The sequence below is a fragment of the Rhineura floridana genome, chromosome 8 (assembly GCF_030035675.1).
Source record: "Rhineura floridana isolate rRhiFlo1 chromosome 8, rRhiFlo1.hap2, whole genome shotgun sequence".
Classification (NCBI taxonomy): domain Eukaryota; kingdom Metazoa; phylum Chordata; class Lepidosauria; order Squamata; family Rhineuridae; genus Rhineura; species Rhineura floridana.
In genome coordinates, this window is record NC_084487.1 from 117,375,818 (window position 1) to 117,393,269 (window position 17,452).

The window sequence follows — 17,452 nt, forward strand, 5'->3', positions numbered from 1 at the left end:
AGGATGGCCACCTTGGCAGACGGAGGGCCAGTGGAATCCCCAAAAATGGGGTGCTCTGGGGGCATGGTGGGGCAGAGTCACAGGGGGACTGGTGCAAGATCCTCCTTGCATTTGGAGCCTTCCCTCGGCTCCTGATCTGCTAGAATCTCTGACAGCCAAAAGGCCGATGCAGTAAGAACATTTCTTTCCATTGTGGCCTCTGGGGAGTGCTTACTCCCCAGGAGGCCTGTTCATGAGAGCTGGTTTGTGCACATGGCTCCTGACAGAGCTGGGATTCAGCCAGGCCAGTAGTTCCCGAGCCAGAGGAGGATCCCGCGGGGCTTTCCGCCAGCTCCTCCTCTGCTGGCCCCCTTTCTGCTGGAACCCCGTCATTTGGATTGCTCTGTTATACGGTCAGAACATTGGTCCATCTTGCTCGGTATTGCCTACAATGACTGGTAGCATCTCTCCAGAGTTTCAGATGGGGGTCTCTCCCAGTCCTACGTGGAGGAGCCAGGGACTGAACCTGAGACCTTCTGCATGCAAAGCAGATGCTCTGTGTCCGGTTCAGAGCGGGAATCATGAGTCAGAGACGAGGGTGCAAGGAACTCTTGCTTTATTAACGTAATGGATACATCAAAGGCTGAGCGCCTCATAGAAAAGACCCTATGCTGACTCACTGCAAGTCCCTAACTACCCTCTAGACATGCTCTGCGACGTGTGATGAAAGTTGACTTAACGCCCCATTCACCGCGCGGCAGTCTTAAATAGGAGAGGTCTTGGAGCGTAACCTCTCACTCCTTCACACACACGCCCTCTGCCCTGTCCGCTTCTCCCTACATCGTGAGCGCGGTGAAGGGGGCGAGTCTCCATGGGCTCATCTGACAGAACAGGGTCCTTATCTGCAGGCGGGGAAGCAGAGGGCTGGTAAGCACCGGGTATCTCTGGGATACTGCTTGGCACAGGACGGCTCCGTGGGGGTGCTTGATGGCTGAGCGCTGTCCCATTGAGGGGCAGGGCCATCCGTGGGAACTGGCGGGGCGGCTAGCTCGCTCTCTTCCTCAAGGTCTGGGCTAGACTCAACAACAGCTGGATCATCCATGCCCGCTGACGGCTGAGGCGCCTGCAACTCATGCCTTCCCCCTCCTTGATCCTCAGGAGACAAGCTGGGCTCAACACCCCTGGGCTCAACACTCTGCTACTGAACTATGGCCATTCCCTACAAACATGCAATGGCAGGCTACTTTCAGATTTCATGGCTTTTTATGGATTTGTTGTTACTGCTACAGTGGTTATTTCAACAATGTTTTAAATTTATATAGCAAGTATGCATACGCTTAGTAAGCTAATGTTTTACAGCTTTATTTTAACCGTATGTGCTCAGAAGTAAGTCCTATTGAATTCAGTGGGGCTTTCTCTCAGCTACGTGGGATTAGCATTGCAGCCTAAGATGCACTCTTTGTTTAATGATCCTGGATGTGCACTCTTGCTTAAAAATGTAAGAAGTATCCTTACTCAGAGCAAGGTCTACCTTTGAAGGAATCCCAACAACCAGCAAATGCTATGTGGCCCACTACAAACTGACCAGTGGCCCACCAGTGGATTGTGGTCTATCTTTGGCACATCTCTAAAATCATGTGTACGTGCCAGATAGGACAATTTCCCCCATTCATTGTTAATGAGCAACAGAAATAGGAGCCGGTGTAGACATAGTGCTGGCTCCTTCTTAAATGTAGATAAAAAAATCAGGCTCAACTTCAAGAATGTGTACACTCTCTGTGCGCCTGCTCTTCCCTGGAGCAAATCTCCCTCCTCACTTAACCATGATTAAGCAGTTCATCAGCACTGAAGTTAACTATAGCTGTCTTTTAACCCAGGATCTGAAACGCACTATAAACAACTGTTTCAGATTCTGATGAAACAATTAATGGTCAGAACTGAAAAATTGCTTAATCAAAGTTAAGGGCAGGTCCTTGTCCCATGGAACTTACACATCTGATATTTGACAGTGGAAGAGACCACAAAAGAGGAAAGGGTTTGAATACATGCAAATGCAATTATACTTAGATTTCATTTCATTTTAATTGGAATAAAAATTAAAAGAACCTTCTGTCCCACTGCAGACAACATGCCTCAAAGAAACATGCATATATGTGCGTGTGAGTGTGTGTGAGTGTGTGTATATGTATACCGACTGCATGCACACCATATATTTGAAGCATATTTAAAGCACATAACTTCACCTAAAGAATCCTGGGAACTGTAGTTTACCTCTAATTGGGCTACAGTTCCCAGCAGCCTTAACAAACTACAGTTCTCAGGATTCTTTCAGGGAAGTCATGTGCCTTCAATGTAAGGAGCCATACACACATATACATAGAGGAGTTCAAACTTTGGGCTGTCTGTTTTACATCTGAACGCATATTGGTGCTTTCCACAACTGTGCTCACAACATTCTGTAGGTAGGCACCATTTCTGTACATAAAGGTACCTCATCCTTTGTTGCTGTATAAATAATGAAAAATAGGTGGAGTTTTTTGGAGTCTTAAAACTTCTCCAGCAAGTCACTCCAGCCACCTTCTTGGGAAGAAAAATCCCTTAACTGCAGGAGAAGTGGAAATTTGCGCCGTAGACTGAAGTTGATGTGGGACTTTGCTGACTTAGCGTCACACGACTGCAGTGCTTAAGCACACAGCTCATGTGGACCTGTCCCAAGAAGCATGGCTTCCTGGGGACACACAACATTGCCTGCTTGTCATAGAATGTTTATGCTCTGCATGTTTGTTTTGTAGTTATCCTGATGAGACAAGCTAAGGGTGTCAGAATGACACTAGCTACTTAAACATCAGCAGAATCAGAAGCTGTTCCAAGGCATTTTGGCTTTGGCTGTTAAGACTGAAATAGGAGCCAGGGATGTGCATCACCCACCTTGTGATTCATTAAAATGGTATCTAACTCTACCTTCAGCTTGCTCCAAAGATCCAGTGTGGAAGATGCAACAGGGGTTTGACACTAATGAGCCTTAGAAAGATTAAGCAAATGTCCATAGGTGCTGTTCTGCTGTGAACAGTATCTTTGGCAACTGTCTCTACATCTTACTGACTTTTCCCCCATTACAGTATTATCCTTTAGTATCATAGCTTAGCCCGGAGTCAGACATGTGAACCAACACTGCGTGTCCTGTTTGGTGGAGCAGAGCTGGCATTTGCTCTTTCATGTAAGATGGTTTAGCCCATTAAAGTTTTTTTTAATTAATTTCTCACATGTAAGCACAGGATAGCCTAATAACAGAGTTTGGAAGATTACTTTTAAAAAGTAATAAATTACAGTTACAATTGCTTGGCCCAAAAAAGTAGTAATTACCGTTACAATTACAATTGCTCTGAAAGTAACTGATTACTTTACTTTTTCTCAAAAGTAATCACTACAATTACATTTCAGTTACTTTTTTAAAAAAACTCCTACAAGGTGCTGGCCTTGGCTGCTGCACATCTAAGAAGCCTAAAACAATATTAAAAATAAACACACACACACAGGGGGTAGTAGAATAAAAAATTTTATCCATAAGATTAACATAATGGCATAACAGAATCTCACATCCCCCCAAGCAATGAAGATACCCCAACACTTGAAATCAAATTTTACACTTGAAATGCTTTTATAATATGTTTCTGTTATGTCTCAAAAGAACAAGATGCTCAAAGAGCATGTCAGACAAGGAATGTCTTTTTACAGTCATTACGTTGCCACCAGTACTGAACAGGCATTCTACTGCGGCGCTTGAAGGCATGCCTGTGTTGTGCTGCAAAAAACACCACAGCACACGTGGAAAGCCATGGAGTGATGACACTTCCCTGCTGGGAGACCTCAGGTACCTCACCAGTTCCTCCTCAGCAGTGTCCACTGCTGACTTCTTGCCCTGGGGCAGAAAGTTAAAGAAGTCATCTTCTAAGTCATCTCCTTCCTGGTCTTTATCTGAAGACTGATCACTGTCCTCATTAAGTACACCCATCTTTATTTCAGCTTTCAACAAGGCTTCCATTGTGTATCTAAGAAAGAGAGAGGATATGTTAACACACATATGTTAGGAAACCATCATATGCTCTTCATTTCCTGATGCTTGTCATGTCCCCTGGTTCAGGGTCCAGCCTGAGCCTGATGACATGGAAGGTAGGAAGGTGACCAAGTCACCATACTCATGGGGCAGCACAGCAGACCCTTAAGGATTACCTGCAGCAACCCAAGGTTGTGATGAGGAGCCCCAGGAAGAAAAGGCCCAGCCCCTGCCTACCACCTTAAGCCCTCTGATGCCTCCCTTGAGACAACATTTCCCTTGGAGTAATCCACCCAAAGGGCTTCCCTAATGTTCTTACTTGTTGGTATGGGTGATGGCCTGACACGATTCCAGCCACTCTAGTTTGAAGCGAGGGTGTAGGCAGGCTGCCAGAAGAAGCCTCTTGTCCTCCCAGATAGCTGCAAACTGCTTTCTTAGGGCTTCGCGCACACCTCTCAGCAGCTGAAAACAGTATGTGTACCTCTCAGGTTTGTTTTCCAGTCCTTCTAACTTGCGGTCCAGATTGCAGAGCGTTGGTAGCAAATACCCCATGAACATGCCGTTCTCCCGTTGCAGGATATCTAGGGACTGGGCTAGTGGCTCCATAATCTCTGTGTATTCCTGTACCACTTCAATCTCAGCAGCTGTGATCCTGGACAAGGAACAGCGGTCCATTATGGCATGCATTTTTAGTGGCACAGTTGACAGGAGCTCATGTAGTTGCTTCAATGCATCAAAGGTGGAATTCCACCTGGTTTTATTCGGTACCTTCAGATACACCCCACATTGCGCATGGATATACTCAGAAATCTGTGCTGACTGGTTCTGCTTGGACCACAACTTGCTGCACTTTCCCATCAAGGAACGAAACTGTTTCTTGAAAGGACCAAGAAGACTACTTTTGGAGGAGTCAGAAAGCATGGCCTCTATGTCTTGTGTTGCCACAAGGTTGAGGGTGTGGCTAGCACATCTCTGGTGTGGTGGTAAAACAAAATCCTCTCCTGAGTCTGCAGCTTCTTCCTCTGCCTCAGGTCCTGTGTCCAGGATCTCACAGATAGGCACAAACTCCACCTCAGCCTCCTCCTCCTCCTGGTTATCACCATCATCGTCACTGGTGCCTGCAGCTTCCACTGGTTCTTTGGCCATGAAAACTCTGAACGCTTTCACAAAGTTGGAGCCATTGTCTGTAGTAGTGCACATAACTTTGTTGTGGATCCTGTACTGCACATGTACATCATGCAGTGCTTTTGAAAGGACATCGTATGTATGACGCCCCTTCAGATGCTTACAAGCCAAGGCCCCGACCTCACGTTTCAGGGTAGTTGGGTTGATCCAGTGGGCTGTTACCCCAAAGTAACTCTTCTTGCCATTGGTCCAACAATCTGCAGTGGTTGCTATATATGCCACAGCACCCATTCGGTTTGCAAGAGTTTCTCTCATGTGGCATGCTCTCTTCTCAATTCTGTCTCTCAGAGTCTTGGCACATATGATGGTGAGATCTTTGGGGAGTCCAGTGCGAACCAGATTAATGAATGATGGTTTGTCCACAGTCTGAAGTGGTAATGTCTCCTCTACAATGAAATCAATGATTCTCCTGTCGAGATTGCTCTGGGTGACAGGCTCCCTGCCAGATCCCCACCTCTCAAGGGTTGTCTGCTGCTGCTTCAGCATTTTGGGAGGAGGGGTGTCATGCATTGGTTCAGGAAGGCCACGTCTCCTTGCCTTTATTGCTTCTTCAATTGCTCTCAGCTTCTCAGGGTGTGCCCTCTGAGGAAGAAGAACAAAGCATGAATCCAAGAAAAAATGGAAAAGGAACTTCACAATTTAAACATAAATAGACAATGGACACTTTTTGAGGACCAGCATGACAAAGGCTTACCTCAAAATGTTTCTTCACATTGGATGAGGAGGAAACAGCTGATCTCAGATTTTTGATCCTTGGAAGGCAGTAATTGCATCGTACAACAACATTTTCCCCACTCTGGCTCACAAATGTACAAGCTTTCTCAAAGCCAAACCATGGTACTTGCTGTTCTGCAGATGTGGCTGTGGGCAACTGGCACTGCTTCATGCCCTCCTCCTCCTCGTGCACAGGGCCTCCTTTCTGAACCTCACTTTCTAGTTTTGCCTCCTCAGGATCAACAAGCTGTGACTCAAGTGGCCGCACTAACTGACTGCTGCTCTCAGCAGCAAAACCTGCAACAGGCGTCTCTGTAATAAACAAGAGATAATGCTCCTATATGGGTGAACTTCAGCTGTGATGTGCCCCCATCTCTTCCCCATGCTGCAAGATCCCCCAGTCAGAGTGGAAGTAAGCAGGTCGATAGCACAATTAAAAGAGATCCTATTTGCATCATTTTTGCTCACTGAATAACCCTGCCTGGGCCAGTCTAACCTACTATCTCACAGGGTTGTTGTGAGAACAAAATGAGACTAGGGTTCAAATCCCCACATAGCCATGAAGCTCACTGGGTGACCTTGGGCCAGTCACTGCCTCTCAGCCTCATGAAAACCCTATTCATAGGGTCACCATAAGTTGGAATCAACTTGAAGGCGGTACATATATTTTTTATTTTGAATATGATGATTATGATAATAAATATGCAGCATTTCAAATTAATTCTGTATGAGAAGCATTCCATGCCAAGCTTGGAAAACCAAGGATGAGTTATAAAATGTAGACAAAAATACTTTTGACAAAATGCCGTTTATCTTTTATATCTATATCTATAATTAGCAATACAGCTGAATGATGTATGTAAAGTATTTTTTTCTTTCCCTTTTCTTTTTTATTAATATTTTAGTACTACTGCTAAAGTTCTGATGAAAGAATAAAGCATTCATTAGCCAAATTCAAATGATTAGAACACATCACATAAATTCCACTGAAGTTGGAGTTTTTGCCATAGAAAATGAAAAAAACATATAACCTATGATAGCCCAATAGACAATCAGAACTAATATAAAACCCTATTGCTTCTCATTTGCAAATCTTGCAAGATCTAAGGTAACTCTAGATCATGTGAGTTCAGGTGATGCATGTTATGTACATTTGTATAGATATTAGCAGAGATTGTCAACAGTCTATGATGCTTGTGTGTGCCAATGTGTGCGTTTGTGGCAGGCTTTTACCCTGCACTGAGATCATTGAGACTTAAGACTTAGTAAAATAAGAAAAGCTATTTTATTTATAGAAATACATCGTAGATAGGAAAGGCATACCTAGTTCTAAGTAACTAACTTGGAGGTGCAACACCCAGGTTTGGGAGTTGCCCTCACTGCCCCTTCTTCATGTGTACTGGAGAGTGACAGAATAGGGCTAGAAGCAAATAGAAAGCAAAAATGGAAAGTAGGGTAACATCTAAAGAAATACTCCCCTTTACATCTCTCCTTTCTTTCTTTCTGTATATATATATATTTATTTATATTTATATATATCCCGCCCTTCCTCGCAGTAGGAGCCCAGGGCGGCACTGACAGTGGTTGACCTTCACTTCCTAAAAAGCAGTAATGATGAAACCCCTCAACATTGCCTATTGCAGCCTGTGCAGCTTTGGCACTGTTCATCTTTGAAGCTTACTTGAGCTTCTGCTTTTTGCACCTGCACATTCTTTTCTAGGCAGCAATTGTGTTGCAGTGACTGCACCACACAGCCTGAGACTTCTCTCCTCCTTGCTTTGGTCACCACATGGCAATGTCATCAAGAAAGGGCTTGCACATAAATACACAAGCCTGGGCTGTGATGAGAACAGATTAATCTCAACTCTGAAATTCACTGTATGCGAACTGAACGGTACTTGTCTTCCTGGTCAAATGATTTTTTAAAAAAAAAAAAAAACCAACTCTAGGGCTACAAGCTTTAATTTTCAGCAGATTAATTAACTAAAAGGAGAGTTCATTAATTAGTGGGGCCTATTTTTATTGGTAAGAATGAGTTTTAATATGAGACACTTGTTTATTGTTTTTAGAGTAATTTTGTGTGTTACTGTACTGGGGAATGCATGAAACAATAACAAAGATCAGCCTTGATTTTTTTTAACTGTGTGCCCTAGAGCTTCTGTATTGAATTCTTCATTGTCTTGCACTCCTTTTAATTATTATATTCTGGAAATTCTCATAGATTTGAAGTCTTGGTGATAAGCAAATCAATTGAAATGTAATTGATCAGTTTATTGAAAGGGAGAGGATTAATCAGTTAAACATTTTAATTTTACATTGCCCAGATATTCAGCTGCAATAAATGGATTTTTTTCAACAAGAGGTGATCTTCACAGGTATGCTGTTGGAGAGAATGGGGTTTACAGGAGTTGTCTCTCTCTGGGACTGGGAATCTCTCTCTTTCTCACAGAACATGAGTTTGAGAACTGGGGGACTGAGAGGAGGAGCTGCGAGGACCCTACTTCTCACCTCATCTCTGCCAAGAACAAAAAAGTCAGCCTTAAGCCATTTATTATACGCCTAATGATTTTTTTATTTTTATTATTATTATTATTACTGAGACAGTTTTTGTCCCACATACAATTCAGTCTTGTGATTAAACAGGACAAAAATACAAATAAAAAGAAAGATGGAGTTCAAATAAATATACAATAAAAAGCTAGCTGGCATTTTAAAAGGCAGGAGTGCTCTGTCTGGATAAATACAGCACACAGGTATGCATGGGAACAAGGGGGAGAGTTCAAAAAGGGGAGAAGGAAGAGAAGTAGGCCGAAGTTTCAGAAGTGCCTTGTGATTGATGGAGGGGGTGGCAAATGTCCTATCTGATACGCTTGTGAGAGTCAGAGAGAGAACACATCTTTAAAAAGAGTGTTGTTTCTCTTTTGGGACATGCAACTAACTCTCACCCAGAGCTAAGAAAAACCTTGGTTAAAAGTTAGTGAGCCCAGCTTCATCCCGTCACTCTGGCAGTGCAGGTGGCATGATGTGAGCAATGCCTGGCTCTGCATAGCATAACCATTTTTGTCTTGTCCTGGATCCAGATCAAAGCTTTAGAAAGTGGTTTCAAATTCAGAGGCTGGGAAAAGGAGGGGTTTGCTTGCCAGAGCAGGGCAGCTCTATTTCTTCACAGTTGGAGTGGAGGGGTCAGGAAGGCCCCCCAACCCCTGGGCAGAGGGGGCACCCTGCTGCTGTGGCTGCTGCTGCCCCTTGCAGGCCCCTTTCTTGGGGGACTCGGCGGGGAGGAACAGCCCACTGTCCTCATAGGCCTTCCGCTTGGCTGCTCCTTTCAGCTGGGCCCCGGCTGGTGAGGAGTTGGCCACGGGGTGCAGCTGCATCGTCAGTTCGCCCAGCTTGGTGAAGGCAGCGCCAGTGGCAGAGAAGATCTCCCCCACCTGGGAAGGCGTGCCAAGAAATGGGTTAGGGGTGCTGGAGAGAAGTGGCAGGCACCTGCAACTCCTGTCACCCCCCACGACAGTGGACAGGCAGCGAAGGGGGTGCAGAGGAGCGGGAGGGAAACAGCCCCTCCCCCAAAGTCACTGAGGAAATGGGGAGGGGGGCACCCCCCACCCAAACTCTGGGAGCCAAGCAGGATGAAGCCATGCCAAAGTGCCTCTGAGCCTGTGCAGAGGACTTCACCCCTCCCCAGCCTGGAGGCAGGGCAAATGACAGGCAAGTTCATGGGGGGTCAGGATGTGCGGTGGCCGTGGCAGCGAGGCAAGGTGAGGCAGTGGGGGGGGCAGAAGGTGCCACGGTGGCGGCAGTGAGGCAAGGAGAAGCAGTGGGGGAGGCAGAAGGTGCCGTGGCAGCGAGGCAAGGAGAGGCAGCGGGGGGGCAGAAGGTGCCACGGCAGTGGCAGCGAGGCAAGGAGAGGCAGTGGAGGGGCAGAAGGTGCCGCGGCGGCGGCAGCGAGGCAAGGAGAGGCAGTGTGGGGGGGACAGAAGGTGCCGCGGAGGCGGCAGTGAGGGAAGGAGAGGCAGTGGGGGGGAGAAGGTGCCACGGAGGCGGCAGCGAGGCAAGGAGAGGCAGTGGGGGGGGCAGAAGGTGCCACGGCGGTGGCAGCGAGGCAAGGAAAGGCAGTGGGGGGCAGAAGGTGCCACGGAGGTGGCAGCGAGGCAAGGAGAGGCAGTGGGGGGGCAGAAGGTGCCACGGAGGCGGCAGCGAGGCAAGGAGAGGCAGTGGGGGGGCAGAAGGTGCCACGGAGGCGGCAGCGAGGCAAGGAGAGGCAGTGGGGGGGCAGAAGGTGCCATGGAGGCGGCAGCAGCGAGGCAAGGAGAGGCAGTGGGGGGGCAGAAGGTGCCACGGAGGCGGCAGTGAGGCAAGGAGAGGCAGTGGGGGGGCAGAAGGTGCCATGGAGGCGGCAGCAGCGAGGCAAGGAAAGGCAGTGGGGGGGCAGAAGGTGCCACGGAGGCGGCAGCGAGGCAAGGAGAGGCAGTGGGGGGGCAGAAGGTGCCACGGAGGCGGCAGCGAGGCAAGGAGAGGCAGTGGGGGGGCAGAAGGTGCCACGGAGGCGGCAGCGAGGCAAGGAGAGGCAGTGGGGGGGCAGAAGGTGCCACGGAGGCGGCAGCGAGGCAAGGAGAGGCAGTGGGGGGGCAGAAGGTGCCATGGAGGCGGCAGCAGCGAGGGAAGGAGAGGCAGTGGGGGGGCAGAAGGTGACACGGAGGCGGCAGTGAGGCAAGGAGAGGCAGTGGGGGGGCAGAAGGTGCCGCGGAGGCGGCAGCGAGGTAAGGAGAAGCAGTGGGGGGGCAGGAGGGGCGGTGGTGAGGTAACGAGAGGTGGGGGGGCAGGAGGTGGTGGTACAACGGCGGTGGCGGGGGAACAAGAGGTGGGGTGGGGGCAGCAGGAGGTGCGTTGGCAGCAGCAGGGGGAACGAGAGGCAGGGTGGGGGGCGGCGGGTGCAGCAGAACTGTTCAGAACATGCTGTGGGGATGGCAGGGGGCACAAGCAGCAGTGGGGGGCAGGACATACAAGGAGGACGGCAGGATGTGCGAGGGAGTGTGTGCGCGCACACACACACATCATCGTCACTCACCTCTACCGCTCTTCGCCATTCTGCTGCTGCCTTCTCCTCTGTTGTCCTTGCCCTGGCTTTTTCCTCCAGCGTCCATTTTTTCTCTCTCGGACGCTAGTGCTCCACAATCCCCTGCCTATTCACCTCTTCCCTCGTGCCTCCTAACACAGATCACGAGGGAAGAGAGAGTCTGCGCAGAGGTCCAGTGTGAGGCACATGTCTTGTGTCCACCAATCACAGCCAGGAGCTGAAGACTTCCCCTTGTTCCCGCCCCCAAGTAACGTCCAACCTAACATGGAAACGTTAAAGTCGCAGCTGAAAAGTAGGGAAATTACTAGTCATTCCGTTACTTGCCAAATGTAATGGAATTACCCACTCGTTATTTAAAATTGTAATGAATTACAAGTAACTCGTTATTTTTAGCGAGTTACTTGCAAGCTCTGCCTAATAATGATAACAAATAGAAATGTTGTCTGATTAGAAATCTGAGTTGATTAGCTGCATGAGTTGTAGTTGATGAATTAATCAAACAAATTTGCATATCTTTGCATATAAATACAATGTTTCTGACATTAAAAACATACATTTATTTTTAGTCAATGCACTTGTGTGTTGCAGCAGGCACTGTCTTAGAAGAGGCAAAGCCCTATGCATATCTGAAGGAGAAAGGGTTCTTCTGAGATGGCACTTTCCACCTGCTATTTTTGTAAATGTTTGTCTTAGAAAAATGTTAATTTCTTTGTTTTTAAATCTACCACTCAGTTAATCATGGACACCTTTTTAATTGATCAAAAGGTTTTGTAACTCTATTTCTCTGTAACATCTGAATTGGGAGAGGCTGTGCAAGCCCTGGACTGGTACCTGGACTCAGTTTAGGCTGAATGAGGGCCAATAAACTGATAAAATCCTAGCAAGATGGAGGCGCTGTGGGTAGGTGGTTCATGAATCTGGATAATTGGTCAATTGCCTGCTTTGGATGGGGTTGTACTCCCTCTGAAAGAGCAGGTTCGTAGTCTGTGGTGCTCTTGGATCCATCTTTGTTGCTAGAGGCCCAGGTTATATCAGTGGCTAGGAGTGCCTTTTACCAGCTTAGGCTGGTGTGACAGCTGTGGCTGTTTCTGAACCAGGATAGCCTGACTGACCACTGTTGTCAGTGCTGGTAAGCTCCAACCTGGATTACTGTAATGCACTCTGTGTGGGGTTGCTGTTGAGATTGGTCCGGAAGTTGCAACTGGTGCAAAATGCAGCAGCGCAACTGCTTACTGGGGCAGGATATTATTTTATATTTATATTTAATTAGATTTATATCTCACCCTTCCTCCCAGTAGGAGCCCAGGGCGGCAAACAAAAGCAGTAAAAACACTCTAAAATATCACAAAAACAGAATTTAAAATATATTAAAACAAATAATGCCAGCCAAACAAGTATTTGGGGTAGTTTACCACCACTCCTCTCCAGCATATCAAGGCTTTTTTTTTTCCTGAGGGGCTTTTCTAAATACATTAGTATTTGCTGGTGGACAGATTTTTATTGTGCATGAGTAGATATTTTTACACAGCCTTTTTGTTATTTTTAGGCTTACATTGCTTCTGCTTCCATGTTTTCCGCTTTATTTGTGTTTGCATAGTTTTAGCCTTTATTATTTATGGGTTTGGTAATATTTTATAGGGTTTTTTGTTTTGTGCATCAGCTTGCATATTAGTTTAGGAGGCCGCAGGGGAGAGGAGAGAAAGGGGAAGCCTTGTTGCATGATTGGAAGTCCATTCTGCTTGCATTGGATGTCATCAAATATCAGTATAAATTCACTGAGAGCAACAATACTGCTTGCCTGTGTTGAGAGCTCAGCTTAAAAACTTGTCACAATAAACATATTTAACACAGAGATACAGTCAGCTGCAAAGGCAGGATGTTCCTCCCAGAAGATGTGTATTCTTAGCACTATAGATAACTGAAACCCATATTAGTTTTTTTGCATACAATTTTGCCCAGAATTTGCATGGGCATTGAGGATGCAGAACCGCAGCAGACAGCTCTGTTGCACCTCAGCTATAATACTGAGGAACCGTTAACTTGAAAGGTGGAAACTCTTAAATCATCAGACCAATCATTTTTGGTCTTGTATTCGTGTAAATTTCATGTTTGGGGTTGTTTTTACTATTAGCTTTTCTTTTCTTTACTTTGAGAGCCCCAAGTCTACTCAGTTTTGTAGGGGCAACTTGGTGAGTCCCTTATTCCTTTACTAAGGAGGTCTGAGACTCTTCTCATTATTTGCTAGCAGATTTTCAAATTTACATATACAAGGATACATTTTTCCCTAGTCAAGGGCTGCATTTTTAAGAGTCTGAGAAAACTTGATAAGGTACAGAGATATGCTTCAGAGGTGGAAATGGCCTCAGGGATCATATATATAGTTCACTTTTGGTGTAGAATCAGATAGACACTGTCTCCCATTTAAAAAGATTTCTTGCAATTGCTAATGTTTAATCACATCAGGGATTAGTGCTAAACTAAATGTGATGCAAGGAAGGCTTCTTTGATTAAGGATTCAGCACTCTTGACCTTCAGTGAAAATGAAAGTCTACCTAGGAAAACTCTTCTATATGAGTAGGAGGTTAGATATGCCATTTCTTCTTTATCCTTTTTTTCTTAAAAATAATAAAATATATCTTATATTCTGCGTATGAAGGCTATTAGTGTCCATTTTATGCCTTTAAAGTAAGGTAATATAATTAGTCAGTGTTAGCTAAAGAAACCGTTATTGAAAACCATCATCAGTGGTTTGGAGGAATAAATTGTTGTCTGTATCCATAGAATTAGTACCTAGATTCCAGTTGCAAGATTAGCTATTCAAAGCCTAAAGTTTCACTGTAGGGTACTGTAGTTCAGTTGTGGGGGACCTTTGGGCCTCCAATTTGTTGCTGATGGTGTAGAATATTTTCAAAATCAGATTTGGTATCGAATTCTGGGATAATCCACAAGTTGGTCTCGTCAATAAGCTCCCACTCTTTGCGTGCATTCACAGCTGTCAACAACACCATACTTTTTAAAAAAAAGAAATCCATGCTGAGAATTATGTAATTATTTACGTCATTATTTTTGTAATCAGCTGCTACTGTGTAAATTATATAAATTATACAGCAGCATAAGGAGTAATGGGGAAATTATGTAATTTTTAGGAAAAAATAATGGGGGGAAAGGAGAGAACCAGGAATCATGATAACTAGCGGAACATAATTTATGACAAATCATAACTGACAGCCCATTTGATGAACTGAAAAATGAAACGTAATCAGATAGCAAAACCCATCCCTACCTGAACTACAACACCCATCATCCCTACAACTCCCATTGGCTATGCTTGCTGGGGTTAATGGGAGTTGTGGTTCAGGAACATCTGGAGGGTCAAAGGTTCCCCACACCTCCTGTAGTGGATTTCACTGATTTACATATGTTGCAGATATTGGACACAGTCCACCAGTGCTATCCTGCCCACGGCCCATTCAGATGAATGGGGCTTGCTTAGGAGAACATCCAACTGGATTATGGCCATTGTGGGTATGTTAACAATTACTTTGGTAGAACCCAGTGACTTATACAAGTTCAAAGTCAAACTAAGGACACCATTTTGTACTATTAAAACCCTGTTACTGGCAAGCACACATGGACCTGCAAGAAAACAACCCAGCTTTCACTTTTCAGTCCAAGTTTGCAAAATTTGTGGGGGAGAGGTGGAAGAGATGTCTTTATACTTGTAAACTGAATAGCTGTCACCCAGAGGTTATTGAAAAGCAATAAGTGTAGCATTCCATTTTTATATATTCCCCTTTCAAAATAGTCTCACCCAGTCACCTTACACTGCAGTGCATCTAGATAGTGTGCTCAGAGGGACATGCAATGTAATAAACCAGGCTCATTGTTGAAAGGATATATAGTTGTTGATATTGCAGCCAGTGTCCCCTGCTAAGCTGAAACATGCTATATGATATGATATGTTAATCCAAAGACAGAGCTGGCGATTTTATACTAAGGCAATGTGTAAGACGTTTTACAAAAGAAGTTCTATATTTTCATTTTAGCTGACTTAGAAAGCTCAAGAATTTTAAGTTGGAGTGGGTTTCCTCCTCTAAGATGTGTTATGATCTTTGGATCATGTATAAAAGATTTCCCAAGTAAGCTTTCACCTTGATTTGAAGGTTAAGACTGCAGAATCCTTAATTAAGGAATCCTTTCTTGCATCACATTTAGTTCAGCAGTCTCTGGAGTAATTAGGCATTATCATAGCAAAGATCCTAAGTAAATGAGAGACATAAACCACTAAGGCCATAATGTGCAACACAACCATATGTCCCTGTTTTCCCTATATTTTTTTGGGGGGGGCATGTATGTATATGTGTGTGTATATATATATCCAGTTTCATGTTACCCTGAAATCTAAATGCAAGCTGACACAATCAAAAGAGGCCCTTGTGGATTAACCCATTCAGTCTTTAACTGATGGGTCATGATCTTACCTAAGGTTGGGTGCATGTATTTATTATTTATTTTCTTACACTTCTAGTCCATATTTTCAACAATTGTCTCTAAGGTGGCTTAAAAATGAGCAGTCTTTTCATTTACTTAGTAATAAACAGAGGTTAAAACTAGCGGTCCCCTGATAAGATTTTTGAAACAGGAAACAGAGCAAGCGAGGTAACATTCAAGGAAACAGAAAGGGCATAAAACAATTTACAGATAAGAACTAGATAAATAAATTCATAATGATACACAAAATGATAGGGTGGCAAGATAGAAAAGAAGACAAGGCTCCTACACCTTTAATAGTTGTATAGACCTCTTCTACACAACTGTTAAAGGTACAGTAGCCCCAGCTTCTTTTCATTTGACCATGCTATGCAGGGAATATCACCAAGAACGCTATGGCCTGTTAATGCAAGGTGCTTTCCTACATTGGTGTGACTGGTCTCCCTTCAGTTCTCTCCTTTGTTCAGAGCAGGGAGGTGGTGAATCCCCACCTGACATCCCTCAAATCACCAGTTTAATATCCACTGTAATTATGTTGGGGCTCACACTGGGTTCCATGACTAGAAAGAAGGCAAGTGTCTGGAGTAGGCCAACAAGGTGACTGTGGGAAATAATCCAAGGCTGGACAAGACAATGGTGGCGTTATTTGTTGAGGTGACAGTAATACAGAGCAATCGCAGCTTGGGCCAAGTGAAATTATCTGAAGAAACAAGTGCACACAGAGGTTTGGTTTGGTTTCCAGTGACCTATCTGTGCCACTGCTTGCCAAAGAAATACTAGTTTTTTAAATTGCTGCAGAGAACATAATCAGCCTGATTAAACCTCTGAATTTGTGATTCAAGGATCTCCTGTTGGTCAGTGATTTTCAATGTTTGTTAACAAATTGTTTGCTGTTTGGTAAGGCAAAAGGGTTCCTACTGGGAAAACAGGTGGGATATAAATCTAATAAATAAATAAATAAAATAATACAAGTATAAAGTCATGCTACCTTTTGGAAGGAAAGTTGCAGGATAAATAATAGAAAGCTCAGTTTTTATTGGGACATGGGGAGTGGAAATAACTTTATAATTGTCATTACAGGCAGTCTTGGCTAAAAGTATAAAATCAGGGGGGGGGCTTTCCTTTGCCTTGCTTTCCCTACCTTTTTTAATCACTTTTACAAACTATACATGTTACCACCTTCATCCAGCATTCTCTGGTCACTGAATTCTTGCCCCAACAAAAGATTTTCTATGACTTTCCAGGCAGCGCACAGTTTGTCTGGCAAAGCCTCTTGGCAAACCTCTAGAAGGGGAACTTTGTTGTAGCAAAAAGACAAAGGGTCCACTGGCATCTTTAAGATGAACAAATTATTGGTGGCATGCACTTTTGTGGACTCTTGCTTTCTTTGTCAGTTGTATAAAATGAAGGATGACCAGATGCAAAGTCAGACAGGGCTCACTTCTTAACAGTTGTGGAGAAGAGGGCAGAGGGTCAGCACTATCCGGCAACAGCCAGGGCCCCAACAGGGTTGATTACGGACCCCTGAGGATCGGATCAGCTACCACGAATATCATGGCATCCTCCAGATATTCTGGGACTCCAACTTGCTTCTGCACCGGCTAGCTTGGCCAATAGTCAGGGATTACGAGAGTCCAGCAGCATCTGGAAAGCACTTAAGTTAGCTATCCCAGTCTTCACCTATGGCAGCAGCAGCTCCTCTCCTATATCTGCTGTAGAGGGCAGGCAGTAGCTCCTTCTGCTTCCACAGCAACATAGATTGTTCCATCAGTCAGCTGGGCAGTGAAAATCTGCTGCTAACTCTTCTGCCTTTTCCAATGGCAGCTTCCTATGTTCCTGTGAGGTCAGGTAGGAGCGGCTGCCTGAACCTGTCTTCTTCCTCTGAGAGGTTGGTGGGAGAGGAGGGGGAGGAGATACTACTGTTTCTGCCTACAGCGATTGCTTCTAGAGTC

At 45.2% G+C, this 17,452-nt stretch overlaps 1 protein-coding gene across 3 annotated transcripts in view; it reads left to right on the forward strand.

Moving 5' to 3' along the window:
• Positions 1 to 17,452, forward strand: part of ITPR2 (inositol 1,4,5-trisphosphate receptor type 2) — a 345,272-nt gene that overhangs the window by 262,399 nt on the left and 65,421 nt on the right. The gene's annotated exons all lie outside the window — the stretch shown is intronic.